This window comes from Nicotiana tabacum, chromosome 8 (genome assembly GCF_000715075.1).
Source record: "Nicotiana tabacum cultivar K326 chromosome 8, ASM71507v2, whole genome shotgun sequence".
In the NCBI taxonomy this organism is placed as follows: domain Eukaryota; kingdom Viridiplantae; phylum Streptophyta; class Magnoliopsida; order Solanales; family Solanaceae; genus Nicotiana; species Nicotiana tabacum.
This window is the reverse complement of record NC_134087.1, coordinates 36,545,003-36,561,659: the sequence shown is the minus strand read 5'-3', so window position 1 is coordinate 36,561,659 and position 16,657 is coordinate 36,545,003.

The window sequence follows — 16,657 nt, the reverse complement described above, 5'->3', positions numbered from 1 at the left end:
TGAGACTTTGGTCTGGCAGTGTCCTAATCACTGTCCAGACCATAGTCTGACCTTCAATAGGTCTTTGCTCTTATTTGTTGGCTGAACAGGCTTGGTCAGGAGTGTGCCAGCCTACCTTGTGGCTAGGCATGACCACCAGCCTGCCATGGCACTCCCTAACCCCCTCTTGCACTTACACTCATTCTTAGAAACTAAGTTCTGCCCCTCTCTTGTGAGCCTTTCCTTGGGACCCCCTGAGCTCCCTCTGAACTTGGACACCTGGAGGGTTGGCCCTTCCACACTGCACTATAACTCTTTCTAATTAATATCTTGGGTGTAAGCACTGCCTGGAGTTCTTGAAACTCCTTGGATCTCTGAAACACCCTAAATAAGAGAAGGCTTTGGAAATCTGGATCTCGGAAGTGGTTCAATCTCATATTATTAGATACTAAGTCTGAATTAGGCTGCTCGGATGTAGCTGTAATTTCTAATGTATTTTTTATTTCTATCTTATTTTTTACTGGTCTGTAATAATTTGTATAAACTCAGGGGATTTTAGTGAAAAGGGGAGGGGGGGTTACTTTTATGCACAAAGGGTAGAAACCATACCTATAGGATTTAATTTCTGGTCTGTGCAACTCTACACGTAGAAAGCATGTCTATAGGGATTAACTTCTAAACTTTCTGCAACTATGCATATAGATACCATGCTCATAGGGGTTTATATTTTCTGCACATAATGATACCATTAGGCAAACTGTAGGCTTAACGACAAAGCTGCATATAGATACCATGTTTGTGAGACTCCTGTTTAAAAGTGTTAAAATCAGCTGATGTATAGAAAACATGCCTATAGGAACTTCGAATCTGAACTGTCTCATTTGTGCAAAACACCACCAACCGTTTAAATTAATATATACCGGCAGTCTTCTGCGATTTTCTGAACCTCGTAAGTTAACAAACATTTTCTAAACAAACTAGCATTTTCTGAAACTCTCTTTTTCTGATAAAGTTCGTGAAACTTTTTTTTTCAACTAGTCTGCATGTCTTTTGAAGTTCCTTTCATTCCTTTTAGACCTCTTCAAAATAGAACACTCTTTTCTGAAACTCGTTTCACTCTGATAAAAAACTGGTAACTCTTCATAACTAGTTCGCTTTTCGAAATCGTTAGTTCTATCCAACACATAGCTAAAAGTGGACTAGTCTTTAACAACTGCATTCGAGCGAGCCTAATGCGGCTTCCTGTCTAAAAGTATGAGTTGAACCAGTCCGCTTATCGCTTTAATTTTAAAGACCAAATCAGTACATGCAAGACATGCTAAACTCCAATGGCTTATCTGATTTAAGGAGGTTTACCTGAGCCTTACCTGCTTATTTGCTTTCCCCTCTACTTGTATTATGTGTTTTTGATTGACGCCCTAGTATTTTTGTCCTTTGAAAACTCTCAAAAGGCCCCAAATATCTTTCCCTTTAGGATTAGTAGTCCTAAATGCCTCCGGTACTGATAGGATTGGGACGGGTAATAGCATGCAATAAGTAACGATACCATTCCGCGCTTTAATACCTTAACGGGGTGGAAAGGGTAGAATATGGATATGATGACCGGTGCGCTAATATCACGTGCGACCCCTCTTCTGAGGAGTGATTGCTGGATATTGCATTGAAGTGATCCATATTAATCATAAACCTAGGACCCCCTTCCCTTTATTTGCTTTCATCTCTTCTTGTAAAACTATTCAAATCCTTTTTCATAAATTTCTGCCCTCTCTACTTGCCTTCAAAAGTTTTCAACCTAATTGCAATATTATATGCGAGTCCTTATTTGAGCCTTGATTGTTTACTTGTAAAGTCACAATTGTAACATGGTCGGGACCACACTAGTGGATCTTGAGGGATACCTAACACCTTCCCCTCGAGATAATTTCTAGCCCTTACCCGAACTCTGGTTCTCTAACTCAAACCTTTCTTAAAAGTGTCCTAATGCACTATAAACATTAGGTGGCGACTCTTCAACTTCTAAGACCCAATTCTCGAAAGGGAATAGAGTTGTCCTCCCAATGTCGTATACCCGATTTCGACCCGTAGAAAAAGGGGGCATCGACAAATATACCCCTCTCAGACCCCCTGTGCGGACCGCACAAAAAGGAGTGCGGCCTCGGAGCTCACAAGGTTGACTACAGTGATATGCTTTAGTATTTTGGTCATAACTTTCTCTACAAATATCCAAATTGTGATTTCCTTACCTCTCTGGAAATTAGACACGAAGAGCTACAACTTTCATTTTTGAATCACCTCAAATTTCCTTGTAGATCAAAAGATATAGGCTTCCGAAGTCGGACCAGTGAACCTGTGCGGACCGCACAAAATCGAGTGCGGCCGCAAAACCCCCACCACGGACAACACAAATTCAATGCGGACCGCACTGGCGAGTTCAGAGATTTGCACTTCTCTGAACCTGCAACAGCTATATTTTAAGCCTAAGACATCTCGGAACCTACCCGAAACTCACCCGAGCCCTCGGGACTCCAAAACAAATGTGCATACTAATTCAAAAACATAATATGGACCTACTCGTGCGATCACATCATCAAAATAACATGTAAAACCATGAATTAAACCTCAAAACTTATCATTTTCATCAAGAACACTTAAAGTTCATAACTCTTCAACCGGAAGTCCAGCTCACGTCAAATAGACTCCATTTTTCACCAAATTTCACAGTTATCATTCAAATACTATAACAAGTTTGTACCGGGTTCCGGAACCAAAATACGGGCCCGATACTAATGTTTTCAAACATTAATTCTTTTCTTCATTTCTTAGATAATACAGCAAAACAATTTCTTTCAAAAATTGATTTCTTAGGCTTTGGACCTCAGAATTTATTTACGGGCATACGCCCAAGTCCCATATTTTACTGCGAACCTCCCGGGATCGTCAGAACACGGATCCGGATAAGTTTGCTCAAAATATTGACCTAAGTCAATAAAAAATCAAAATTTTAACTCTAGAAATTTTTATTTCTCATCTTTTCACATATAAGGCTTTCCAGATATAAGTCCGGACCACGCACGCAAATTAAGGTGAGGTAAAAGGGAGATTTTTAGGCCTCGAAACACTGAATTTGTTTCTAAAATAAGTGATGACCTTTTGGGTTATCACAATAAAGTTTTACTATGACACAGTATTTACCAAGTTTATTACTGAATTGTTAAATTGATTTTGTTACAGGAAACACATGATGGGACTGATTATTATTACCGTTTTAAAAGGGGCATTTTATTTTGTGATTATTATACAAGCATGTTTTCTGACTTTTCTCCTATAAAAAACTGGTTGTGGTTAAATATTATTACTCCGCGCGACTCACTCCGCGCTATTATTTTTATAGAGACAGCAGTAGATGCATGCACGAATTCCGTTAATTAGAGTACACGAGTTGGCAGTTCCTAGTGAGCCCCGCATTTATTCGCGTGGGCAAAGATTGTTATTTATTTGTTATAATATCTTTCTTGAAACTCTTAGAGTCGCGCCATAGTCATTTTTATGAGTGTTGTAAGTATTCTTTTGTTGATATAGACTTGTGATTCGTATTATACTTTCCTATCGTATACTTGGAGATGAAGTTAGTATTATTGTGTTAGAAATATTTTGTGAATGAGGATTATAGCTTGTTTGGTCGATATAGATTGGTTGTTGTCACGACCCAAACTTCCCACCCTCGGGAGTCGTGATGCCGCCTACTAGTGAAAGCTAGGCAAGCCAACCAATTGAATTATTTACCTTATTTCCATTCTAAATCCGTTAACAATTAAGAACCAACAGTTATCAATCAACAAAATTTACTAAGTGGAAGATTAAATTTCAAGTTTTAATAATACTGCAAATACCATTCCATAACAAATCTACCCAAGACTGGTGTCACAACTTCACAGACTGTCTAAGAGTAATACAAATAAAGGTCTGAAAGAAATAATATAAAACTATCTGTGGAAATACAAGAAAGAAACAAGAATAATAGTTAGAAGGAGATGCCAAGGCCTGCGGACGCCTGCAGGACTACCTCGCGTCGCCTTATAAACAAGAAACATCAATCTCGCTGTGGTCCGAAATCTACAGCACTGGGATCTGCACAAAAGAGTGTAGAGTGTAGTATTAGCACAACCGACCCTATGTGCTGGTAAGTGCCTAGCCTAACCTCGGCAAAGTAGTGATGAGGCTAGGACCAGACTACCAAATAAACCTGTGCAGTTAAAACATATACAACGGAAATAGAAGCAGATAATTATAACTAAAGTTGGGCGGGGGAAACATGCTGCGGGGAGTAACAGATAACAATAGAACAACAATAGAGAAATGTAAGGAACGCCATAAATCAATTACCAACAAAGGAAATAAGAAGAAAAAGTACATATGTAATACCGTTGCAGGCGTGCAACCCGATCCCATTTCATATAGTACCGTTGCAGGCGTGCAACCCGCTCCCATTTCATATGTTACCGTTGCAGGCGTGCAACCCACTCCCATTTCATGTATTACCATTGCAGACGTGCAACCCACTCCCATTTCATATGTTACTGTTGCAGGCGTGCAACCCGCTCCCATTTCATGTATTACCGTTGTAGGCGTGCAACTCGCTCCCATTTCATATATCAACACCGATCATAAAAGAGTCCTTGCAAGGGAACAATAGCATAATAACAATATCCCGACAAGAGAATAATAATATTACAATAATAACCCAACAAGGGAACAATAATATCACAACAAACATCCCGGCAAGGGAACAATAATACCATAGCAATATTCCAGCAAGGGAACAATAATGATAATCCTCATATGAAGCACAATAAACCACAACAGAGTCATAACGATTACAATACAAGACTCACAGGCATGCTTGACACCGACGTATAGATACTCATCACCATGCATATACATCGCACTCCACACTTAGCACATAGCAAATAAGACACAACTCCTAATCCCTCAAGCTAAAGTTAGACCAAACACTTAACTCGATGCCACGAACACAATTCAAGTCTCAACTATCGCTTTACCTCTTGAGTCCACCACCAACTCGCTCGTATCTAGCTATAAGTTACTTAATTATATTAATAATTGCTAAATGAATCAATTCTAATGCATGGAAATAAGTTTTCTAAAGTGTTTTCCAAAAAGTCAAAAATTGACCCCAGGCCCGCTTCGTCCAAACCCGAAATTCGAACCAAAACCTGATTACCTATTCACCCCCGAGCCTAGATATATAATTGGTTTTGGAATCCGACCTCAATTTGAGGTCTATATTCCCAAATTTCAATATTCTTAGGTTTTACCCGAAATTCCCAATTCCACCATGAAAACCCGAGATTCTAGGATGAAATCTTGTAAAAAGAAGTTAAGGAGTAAAGAAAATGAGTTAGAAATCACTTACTAATGTTTTGGAGAAGAAAGTGTGCTTGGAAAATCGTCTCTTACGTTTTTGGGGTTTTGAAAAATAAAAAATAACTTAAATTCCCGTTTAAATATATCCCTCTCAGACCCCCTCCGCGGACGACACAAAAAGGATTGCGGCCGCGGAGCTCACCGCGGAGAATGTTGACTGTTGTGATATGCTTTAGTATTTTGGCCATACCTTTCTCTACAGATGTCCAAATTGTGATTTCTTTACCTTTCTGAAAACTACACACGAAGGCTACAACTTTCCTTTTTGAATCATTTCAAAATTCCTTGTAAAGCAAAAGATATAAGCTCCCGAAACCAGACCAGTGAACCTGCAGATTCTTCCTCACTGTGGACCACACAAAATCGAGTGCAGCCGCAAAGTCCCTCCACCGTGGATCGCACAAAATCCTTTGCGGCCGCAAAGGCCCCTCCGCGGTAGAATAAAATCATTGTGGACCGCACTGGCGGGTTCAGAGATTTGAACTTCTCTGAACCTGCAAAAGCTATATTTTAAGCCTAAGACATCCCGGAACCTACCCGAAACTCACCCGAGCCCTCGGGACTCCAAAACAAATGTGCATACTAACTCAAAAACATCATATGGACCTACTCGTGCGATCACATCATCAAAATAACATGTAAAACCATGAATTAAACCTCAAAACTTATCATTTTCATCAAGAACACTTAAAGTTCATAACTCTTCAACCGGAAGTCCAACTCACGTCAAATAGACTCCATTTTTCACCAAATTTCACACTTATCATTCAAATACTATAACAAGTTTGTACCGGGCTCCGGAACCAAAATACGGGCCCAATACCAATATTTTCAAACATTAATTCTTTTCTTCATTTCTTAGATAATACAGCAAAACAATTTCTTTCAAAAATTGATTTCTAAGGCTTGGGACCTCGGAATTCATTTTCGGGCATACGCTCAAGTTCCATATTTTACTGTAGACCTCCCAATAACGTCGGAAGACGGATCCGGGTCCGTTTTCTCAAAATGTTGACCAAAGTCAACCATAATCAAATTTTAACTCTAGAAATTTCTATTTTTCATATTTTTACATAGAAGGCTTTCTGGATATAGGTCCAGACCACGCACGTAAGTCGAGGTGAGGTAAAAAGGAGGTTTTTAGGCCTCAGAATACTGAATTTGTTTCTAAAACAAGTGATGACCTTTTGAGTCATCACATTCTCCACCTCTAAAACAACCGTTAGTCCTCGAATAGACATAAGAAGGAAGTACCTGAGTCGGGAAAAAGATGGGGATAACGGCTCCGCATATTGGACTCGGACTCACAGGTCGATGCCTCAGCAGACTGACCTCTCTACTAAACACGAATAGATGGAAAATTCTTCTATTTCAACTGACGAACTTGCCGGTCTAGAATAGCTATCGGCTCCTCCTCATATGACAAGTCCTTGTCCAATTGGACAGTGCTGAAGTCTAACACGCGGGATGGATCGCCGTGATACTTCCGAAGCATGGACACGTGAAACACTAGATGCACGACTGATAAACTCAGCGACAATGCATGTCTGTAGGCCACCTCCCCACTCAATCAAGAATATCAAACGGGCCAATGAACCTAGGGCTAAACTTGCCCCTCTTCCCAAATATCATCACGCCCTTCATAGACGACACCCGAAGCAATACCCGCTCACCGACCATGAATGACAAATCACGAACTTTACGGTCGGCATAACTCTTTTGTTTGGACTAAGCTGTGTGAAGCCTATCCTGAATGATCCTGACCTTGTCCAAGGCATCCTGCACTAGCTCCATACCTGACAATCGAGCCTCTCCCAGCTCAAACCATCCAACCGAAGACCGACACCGCCTACCATATAAAGCCTCATAAGGAGCGATCTGAATACTTTACTGGTAGCTGTTGTTGTAGGAAAATTTCGCTAAAGGCAAAAACTGATCCCACGAGCCTCCGAAGTCAATGACACAAGCTCGGAGCATATCCTCTAAAATCTGAATAGTCCGCTCGGACTACCCGTCCGTCTGAGGATGAAATGTTGTGCTCAACTCAATCAGCGTGCCCAACTCAACCTGAATTGCTCTCTAGAAATGCGAGGTAAACTATGTACCTCAATCAGAAATAATAGACAAGGGCACACCATGAAGACGAACAATCTCCCAGATATAGATCTCAGCTAGCCTCTCGAAAGAATAGGAGACTGCAACTGGAATGAAGTGTGCTGACTTGGTCAGCCTATCAACAATAACCCACACTACATCGAACTTCCTTTGAGTCCATGGGAGTCCAACAAGGAAGTCCATAGTGATATGCTCCCACTTCCACTCAGGAATCTCAATCTTCTGGAACAGACCACCAGGTCTCTAATGCTTGTACTTAACCTGCTGACAATTCAAACACCGAGCCACATATGCAATAATGTCCTTCTTCATTCTCCTCCACCAATAATGCTACCGCAAATCCTGATACATCTTGGCGGCGCCCAGATGAATAGAGTACCGAGAACTATGGGCCTCCTCTAAAATCAACTCCCGGAGCCCATCCACATTAGGCACACAAACTCGACCCTGCAGCCTCAAAACTCCATCATCTCCTAATGTAACCTGCTTGGAACCTCCTTGCTGCACCGTGTCTCTTAGGACACACAAATGAGGATCATCATACTGCCGATCTCAGTTATGCTCCAATAAAGAAGAGCGAGCAACTGTGCAAGCTAATACATGGCTGGGCTCAGAAACATCCAACCTCACGAACTGATTGGCCAAATCCTGAACATTCAGAGCAACCGGTCTCTCACCGACCGGAATATACGAAAGACTGCCTATACTGGCTGACTTCCTACTCAAAGCATCGGTCACCACGTTGGCCTTTCTTGGGTAATATAAGATGGTGATATCATAGTCCTTTAATAGCTCCAACCACCTTCTCTGCCTCAAATTTAGTTCCATCTGCTTGAACCAATACTGCAGACTCTTGTGATCTGTGAACACCTGACATGCCACGCCATACAGATAATGCCTCCAAATCTTCAGCGCGTGAACAATGGTGGCTAACTCCAAATCATGGACCGGGTAGTTCTTCTCATGAATCTTCAACTGAAGCGAAGCATAAACAATAACCTTGCCATCCTGCATCAATACCACACCAAGTCCAATATGAGATGCATCATAATAAATTGTATATGGCCCGGAACATGTGGGAAAAACCAACACTGGTGCAATAGTCAAAGCTGTCTTGAGCTTCTGAAAGCTCGCCTCACACTCGTCCGACCACCTAAGCTGAGCACCCTTCTAGGTCAACTTAGTCATCGGGGTTGCGATAGATTAAAACCCCTCCACAAACCTATGATAATAGCCTACCAACCCCAAGAAACTCCGGATCTCTGTAGCTGATGTGGGTCGAGGCTAGTTCTTGACTGCCTCTATTTTCTTTGGATCTATCTAAATACCCTCTATTGAAACCACATGTCCCAAGAAAGCAACTGAACTCAACCAGAATTCACACTTCAAAAACTTAACATACAACTGACTATCTTTCAAAGTCTGAATAACCATTCTCAGATGCTGCTCGTGCTCCTCCCGGCTGCGGGAATAGATCAAAATATCGTCAATGAAGACTATCACGAACGAATCCAAGTAAGGCCTGAACACTCGGTTCATCAAATCCATGAAAGCTGCTGGAGCATTCGTCAATTCGAATGATATCACCAAGTACTCATAATGCCCGTACCGAGTGAGGAAAGCTGTCTTAGGGACATCAGATGCCCTAATCCTCAACTGATGGTAGCCAAATATCAAGTTGATCTTAGAAAACACTTGGGCACCCTAAAGTTGGTCAAACAAATCATCGATCCTCGGTAATGGATACTTATTCTTGATTGTGACCTTGTTCAATTGCCGGTAATCTATACACATTCTCATCGATCCGTCCTTCTTCTTGACAAACAACATCGGCGCACCCTAAGGCGAGACACTGGGCCTAATGAAGCCCTTATCAAACAAGTCTTACAACTGCTCCTTCAAATCTTTCAACTCAGGCGGTGCCATACGATATAGCGGAATAGAAATGGGCTGAGTGCCCGGAGCCAAATCAATGCAAAGGTCAATATCCCTATCGGGTGGCATACCCAACAGTTCTGAAGAAAATACCTCAGGAACTCACGGACTACAGGCACAAAATCAATAGAAGGGACCTCGGCACTAGAATTACGAACATATGTCAAATAAGCCAAACACCCCTTCTTGACCATGCGCCGAGCCTTCATATATGAGATAACACTACGAGTAGAATGACCAGGAGTCCCTCTCTACTCAAGACGAGGTAGACCCAGTAAGACTAAGGTCACAGTCTTGGCGTGACAATCCAAGATAGCGTGGTAACGTGATAACCAGTCTATCCCCAATATGACATCAAAATCAACCATGTCCAACAGTAATAAGTCTACTCGGGTCTCAAGACCCCCAATCACAACTACACAAGAGTGATGAACACGATCTACTATAATAGAATCACCCACCGATGTAGACACATAAGCAGGAGCACTCAAAGAATCGCTAGGCATGACCAGATACTGTGCAAAATAAGATAATACATAGGAGTATGTAGACCCTAGATCAAATAGCACCGAAGCATCCATACTACAAACCAGAACCGTACCAGTGATAACTGTATCGAAAGCCTCAGCCTCAGGCCTGGCTGGAAGTGGGGCTGGGCCTCGCCATCCTAGACTACATCTTTGGGATGGCCTGCAGCTGGCTGGTCTCCACCTCTAGCGGCCTGAGCTCTACCTCTAACACCTCTACCTCCACCTATAGCTCCTCTACCTCCACCTCTGGCTGGCTGGGCGGGCTGTGGACACTCGGTGCCTGAACCATGGCACGAGAACCCGGATGCTAAGAGATGCTCGATGCTCGAGTATAATATCTAGCAATGTGCCTCGTGTTGCCACAAGTAAAACAAACCCTAGGCTGCTGGGCCTGACGACCCTGAAAACTCTGAAGCGGAGGTGCACTGTAGGACTGGTGATCGGAATACTGCATGTGAGAACCACGAACACCTAGGGCATTATGAGAAGCCTGAAGTGCTGACTGAAAAGGCCTAGGAGGATGGCCTCTACCAAAAGAATCTTTGCCTCCAGATGAGGCGCCACTAAATCTGCCTGAATGACGAGGCCACTTGTCTGACCCCTGACCACCTCCCTGCAACAGAACCATCTCAACTCTCCTGGCCACATTGGTCGCCTCCTGAAAAGAAATCTCACTTCCCATCTCCTTAGCCATCTCAAGTTGAATAGACTGAATGAGCCCCTCAATGAACCTTCTCACACTCTCTCTCTCTCTCAGTGGGAAGTATAAGTAGAGCATGACAGGCCAAACCAATAAACCTGGTCTTGTACTGAGTAACAATCATAGAACCTTGCTGGAGACGGTCAAACTGTCTTCGATAGATCTCTCTTTGAGTGACAGGAAGAAACTTCTCTAAAAACAGTTGAGAAAATTGATCCCAAGTCAAAGCCGGTGACCTAACTGGTCTAGCCGAACAATAATCCCTCCACCAAGTCTTAGCGGATCCAGATAAGCGAAAAGTAGCAAAGTCGACCCCATTGGTCTCCACTATCCCCATATTCCTGAGAACCTCATGACAACTGTCTAAGTAATCCTGGGGATCCTTAGAAGATGCACTGCTGAAAGTGGTAGTAAAGAGCTTGGTAAACCTATCCAATCTCCACAAGGCATCAACAGACATAGCCGCTCCATCACCGGCCTGAGCTACTACACCCGGCTGAACTGCTCCAACTGGCTAAGCTGCTGAAGTCTGAAACTGAGGAGCCATCTGCTCCGGAGTGCGAGTAGTAGGAGTCTAGGTCCCTCCTCCAGCCTGAGAGACGGCTGGTGCTACAGGAAGCAAACCTACCCAAGTGACACTCTCCATAAGGCCCACTAGACGGACCAGATCATCCTGGAGTACTGGGGTAGTAATGAACCCCTCTGGGACCTGAGCTGGTCCTGCTGGAACTGCCTAGGCCGGAACCTTATCGTCAAACTCGAATCGAGGCTCTACCACTAGGGCTGCTGCTCTTGGCTGAGCTCTGCCCCTACCTCGGCCTCTAGCATGGCCTCGCCCTCACCCTCTGCCCCTCATGGCAGCTGCTGATGGGGGCTCGAGCTGCTAATCAGCAGATGAGGAAGCGCGTGTTTTCGGCATCTGCGAAAGAACAAAGTAGAAATTCAATCAGCATTGAGAAACCAAACCGCATGATAGGAAAGAATAGATGTGAAGTTTTTTCCTAACTCTGTAGCCTCTAGGGATAAATACAGACTTCTTCGTACAGATCCCTCAGACTCTACTAAGCTTGTCTGTGAATTGTGAGACCTATGTAACATAGAGCTCTGATACCAACTTGTCACCACCCCGACTTACCACCCTCGGGAGTCGTGATGGCGCCTACTAGTGAAAAGCTAGGCAAGCCAACCAATTGAATTATTTACCTTGTTTCCATTCTAAATCCGTTAACAATTAAGAACCAACAGTTATCAATCAACAAAATTTACTAAGCGGAAAATTAAATTTCAAATTTTAATAATACTGCAAATACCATTCCATAACAAATCTACCCAAGACTGGTGTCACAACTTCACAGACTATCTAAGAGTACTAAAAATAAAGGTCTGAAAGAAATAATACAAAAATGTCTCTGGAAATACAAGAAAGAAACATGAATAATAGTTAGAAGGAGAAGCCAAGGCCTGCGGACGCCTGCAGGACTACCTCGGGCCGCCTGATGAAAAAGAAACAGCAATCTCACTGAGGTCCGAAATCTACAGCTCTGGGATCTGCACAAAAGAATGCAGAGTGTAGTATCAGCACAACCGACCCCATGTGCTGGTAAATGTCTAGCCTTACCTCGGTGAAATAGTGACGAGGCTAGGACCAGACTACCAAATAAACCTGTGCAGTTAAATCATATACAACGAAAATAGAAGCAAATAATTACAACTAAAGTTAGGCAGGGGAAACATGCTGCGGGGAGTAACAGTTATCAATAGAACAACAGTAGAAAAATGTAAGGAACACAATAAATCAATTACCAGCAAAGAGAAGGAAATAAGAAGAACAAGTACACATGTAATACCGTTGCAGGCATGCAACCCGATCCCATTTCATATATTACCGTTGCAGGCGTGCAACCCGTTCCTATTTCATATGTTACCGTTGTAGGTGTGCAACCCGCTCCCATTTCATATGTTACCGTTGCAGGCGTGCAACCCGCTCCCATTTCATATATCAACACCAATCATAAAAGAATCCCGGCAAGAGAACAATAACATAATAACAACATCCCGACAAGGGAACAATAATATTACAATAACATCCCAACAAGGGAATAATAATACCACAACAATATCCCGGCAAGGGAACAATGATGATAATCCTCATATGAAGCACAATAAACCATAATAGAATCATAACGATTACAATACAAGACTCACGGGCATGCTTGACACCGACGTATAGATACTCGTCACCGTGCCTATACGTTGCACTCCATACTTAGCACATAGTAGATAAGACAAAACTCCTAATCCCTCAAGCTAAGGTTAGACCAAATATTTACCTCGATGCCACAAACACAATTCAAGTCTCAACTATCGCTTTACCTCTTGAGTCCACCACCGACTCGCTCGTATCTAGCCACAAGTTACTTAATTATATTAATAATTGCTGAATGAGTCAGTTCTAATGCATGGAAATAAGTTTTCTAAAGTTTTTCCCAAAACGTCAAAAATCGACCCTAGGCCTGCTTGGTCCAAACCCGAAATTCAGACCAAAACTCGATTACCCATTCATCCTCGAGCCCGGATATATAATTGGTGGGAATCTGACCTCAATTTGAGGTCTAAATCCCCAAATTTCAATATTCTTAGGTTTTACCCAAAATTTCCAATTCCACCATGAAAACCCGAGATTCTAGGATGAAATCTTGTAAAAAGAAGTTAAAGAGTAAAGAAAATGAGTTAGAAATCACTTACTAATATTTTGGAGAAGAAAGTGTGTTTGGAAAATCTCCTCTTACGTTTTTGGGGTTTTAAAAATTGAAAAATAACTGAAAGTCCCGTTTAAATATACCCCTCTCAGACCCCCTCCACGGACCGCACAAAAAGGATTGCGGCTGTGGAGCTCACCGCGGAGAATGTTGATTGTTGTAACGTATTTTAGTATTTTGGCCATAACTTTCTCTACAAAATTCCAAATTATGATTTTTTTATCTTTCCGGAAACTAGACATGAAGGGCTACAGCCTTTGTTTTTGAATCATTTCACAATTCCTTGTAGATAAAAAGATATAGGCTCCCGAAATCAGACCAGTGAACCTGCGAATTCTTGCTCACCGTGGACCGCAAAAAATAGAGTGCGGTCGCAAAGCTCCTCCACCGCAGACCGCACAAAATCCTTTGCGGCCGCAAAGGCCCCTCCGCGGTAGCACAAAATCATTGCAGACCACACTTGCGGGTTCAGAGATCTGCAACTTCTCTGAACCTGCAACAGCTATGTTTTAAGCTTAAAACATCCCGGAACCTACCCGAAACTCACCCGAGCCCTCAGGACTTCAAACTAAACGTGCATACTAACTCAAAAACGTCATATGGACCTACTCGTGCGATCACATCATCAAAATAACATGTAAAACAATGAATTAAACTTCAAAACTCAATATTTTCATCAAGAGCACTCAAAGTTCATAACTCTTCAACCGGAAGTCCAACTCACGTCAAATAAACTCCGTTTTTCACCAAATTTCACAGTTATCGTTTAAATATTATAACAAGTTTGTACCAGGATCCGGAACCAAAATACGGGCCCGATACCAATGGTTTCAAACATTAATTCTTTTCTTCATTTCTTAGATAATTCAGTAAAACAATTTCTTTCAAAAATTGATTTTAAGGCTTGGGACCTCGGAATTCATTTTCGGGCATACGCCCAAGTCTCATATTTTACTGCGGACCTCCCGGGATAGTCGGAACACGGATCCGGATCCGTTTGCTCAAAGTGTTGACCAAAGTCAACCATAATCAAAATTTAACTCTAGCAATTTCTATTTCTCATATTTTCACATAGAAGGTTTTCTAGATATAGGTCCGGACCACGCACGCAAGTCTAGGTGAGGTAAAAAGGAGGTTTTTAGGCCTCGAAACACTAAATTTATTTCTAAAACTTGTGTTGTTGATTTCTAAGACATGTTTATTTTCGGATAGTCCAAAAACAGGGAAAACTCTATCCGATTTTTTAAAAAATATCGATGAGGCTTATTTGGGAGTACTAGCTCCTGAGCGCCGGTCGCGATCCTAAATTGGGTTGTGACAAATTATTACAACCAAAGTAGCTCGAGACCCATGCTTCATGAAATTCGAATTACTAATGTTTGTAAACCTGCCAATAATTGAGACAACTATGATATCTCTTACTTAAGTTGGTAGGTGAAAACTAGGCCACGAAAGATGGAATCCAATAATTCTTTTATTCTTGATGATACTTTATTTCTCGTGTCTCCTCCCATTCTTCTCAATTAAAAATTGGAAAAAAAGAGAAAAAATAAAAAAATATTATTCATGACTAATTTTTGACTGGATTTCTAGCTACTTCATTGCTTCGTTGGAATTTAGACTACCACAAAAAATATTGAGTGTTTTTTATATCATTGACTTGGGACAAACATTAAAACATATGAAGCTTTTTCCAGTAAAATATCACTAATTAAATTACGTACAAAGTAGGGGTAGAGGCGGACCCAGGATTTGAGCACGACGGGGGCACCACTGTGTGCTAATCACTAGCGATAAAATTTGGCATGCAAATCTTTGAAAATTTAATGATTATAATGACTTATTATCAACGTATAAACAAAAAGAAGTTCTAAAGAAAAGAAAACACCGAAAAAGAGAGATTTCTTCGCAAATTGGGTGCTATGGGAAGGAAAAATGTTTGATTGAGCATGTTTCGCACTTTAAAATTTCTAGTCGTTTTAATTAAAAAAATGGGCCAGAGATCAAAAAGACGTTCAAACTTTAAAGAAATCAAGATTAAGGATATGTTAATAGTAAAAAAGTAAAGAAGAGTCTAAAACTCTTAGTTTCCATTGCCGAGTCGGAGTCAATGTAAATGATGAAGAAGGCAGTGACATAAAGATTTGTATTTTTCTATTTGTGGAGTGATAAGTTGCAATTTGAAATTTTAATTTTAAGGGATGAATTTGAAAGAAAAAAATTAATTAAATATACTATTATGTATTAGAAGTTAGAACTAAACTATAATTGAATTCAAAAAAATAAAACCATTTGTTATTAAGTATAAAGCAAGTACGTTATATTCAATGAACTAAAAAATGTTGAAGAAGGGATTCGAACACAGAACATCTAGCAAATAAAGGAATTTGAGCGTCCAACACAACCACTTCTTCCGTCCATCTTATTGTGTCTAGGGGCACAACTAAAATATTTAAGGGGTCCTATATATAAGCGTAGCTATATATAACATATATATATACACAAGGTTTTTGCCGAGGCTAACAGGGTCCCGTGACCTCTCTACATACAACGTAGGTCCGCATCCGGGGGGGTTGATCTAGGTTATTAGCTTTTAATTCTAGACATTTTGACCCAAAATTTAGCAGGTAAATAAAATATGGCTATGTTAAATAAACATTACGTACATAGAAAATTTTAGCTATCTTCCAAAATTTTGACCCAAACTACGACATAAATAAATAAATGAATTTTTTCCTAACTATACCATATATGAAACCTTATTACCCTAAATGTGCATAATTTGTTAATTACCCGTCCAGTCCACACTTTAACTACAATTTATATACCATTCGACTATTAGGCATTAAAAGGGCAGAATATTCCCTAAAAACGCGCTAAAATTAAGGAGAGAATCTTGGTGTTAATTGATTCTACATTAAATTCAATTTTTAAAAAGGGAAAGGAGATTTCTCATCTGCGTATTTTCCTCCAGAACTACAATTCAAATTCTCGAAAAAAAAAGAACAAACAATTCAAATTTTCGAGTTTCAACAACTCAAAGTTGAAAAAATCTGTTCTTCCATATATTTTCCACCATTGATAGCCATTAAAAAGCTTGAAAGCTTTGAATTCAAATTTGGATTTTCAAAAATCATTATTTGTTTGGATTGGGTATTGTTGTAAATAATTTGAAATATGTTTAGGAGTTTATA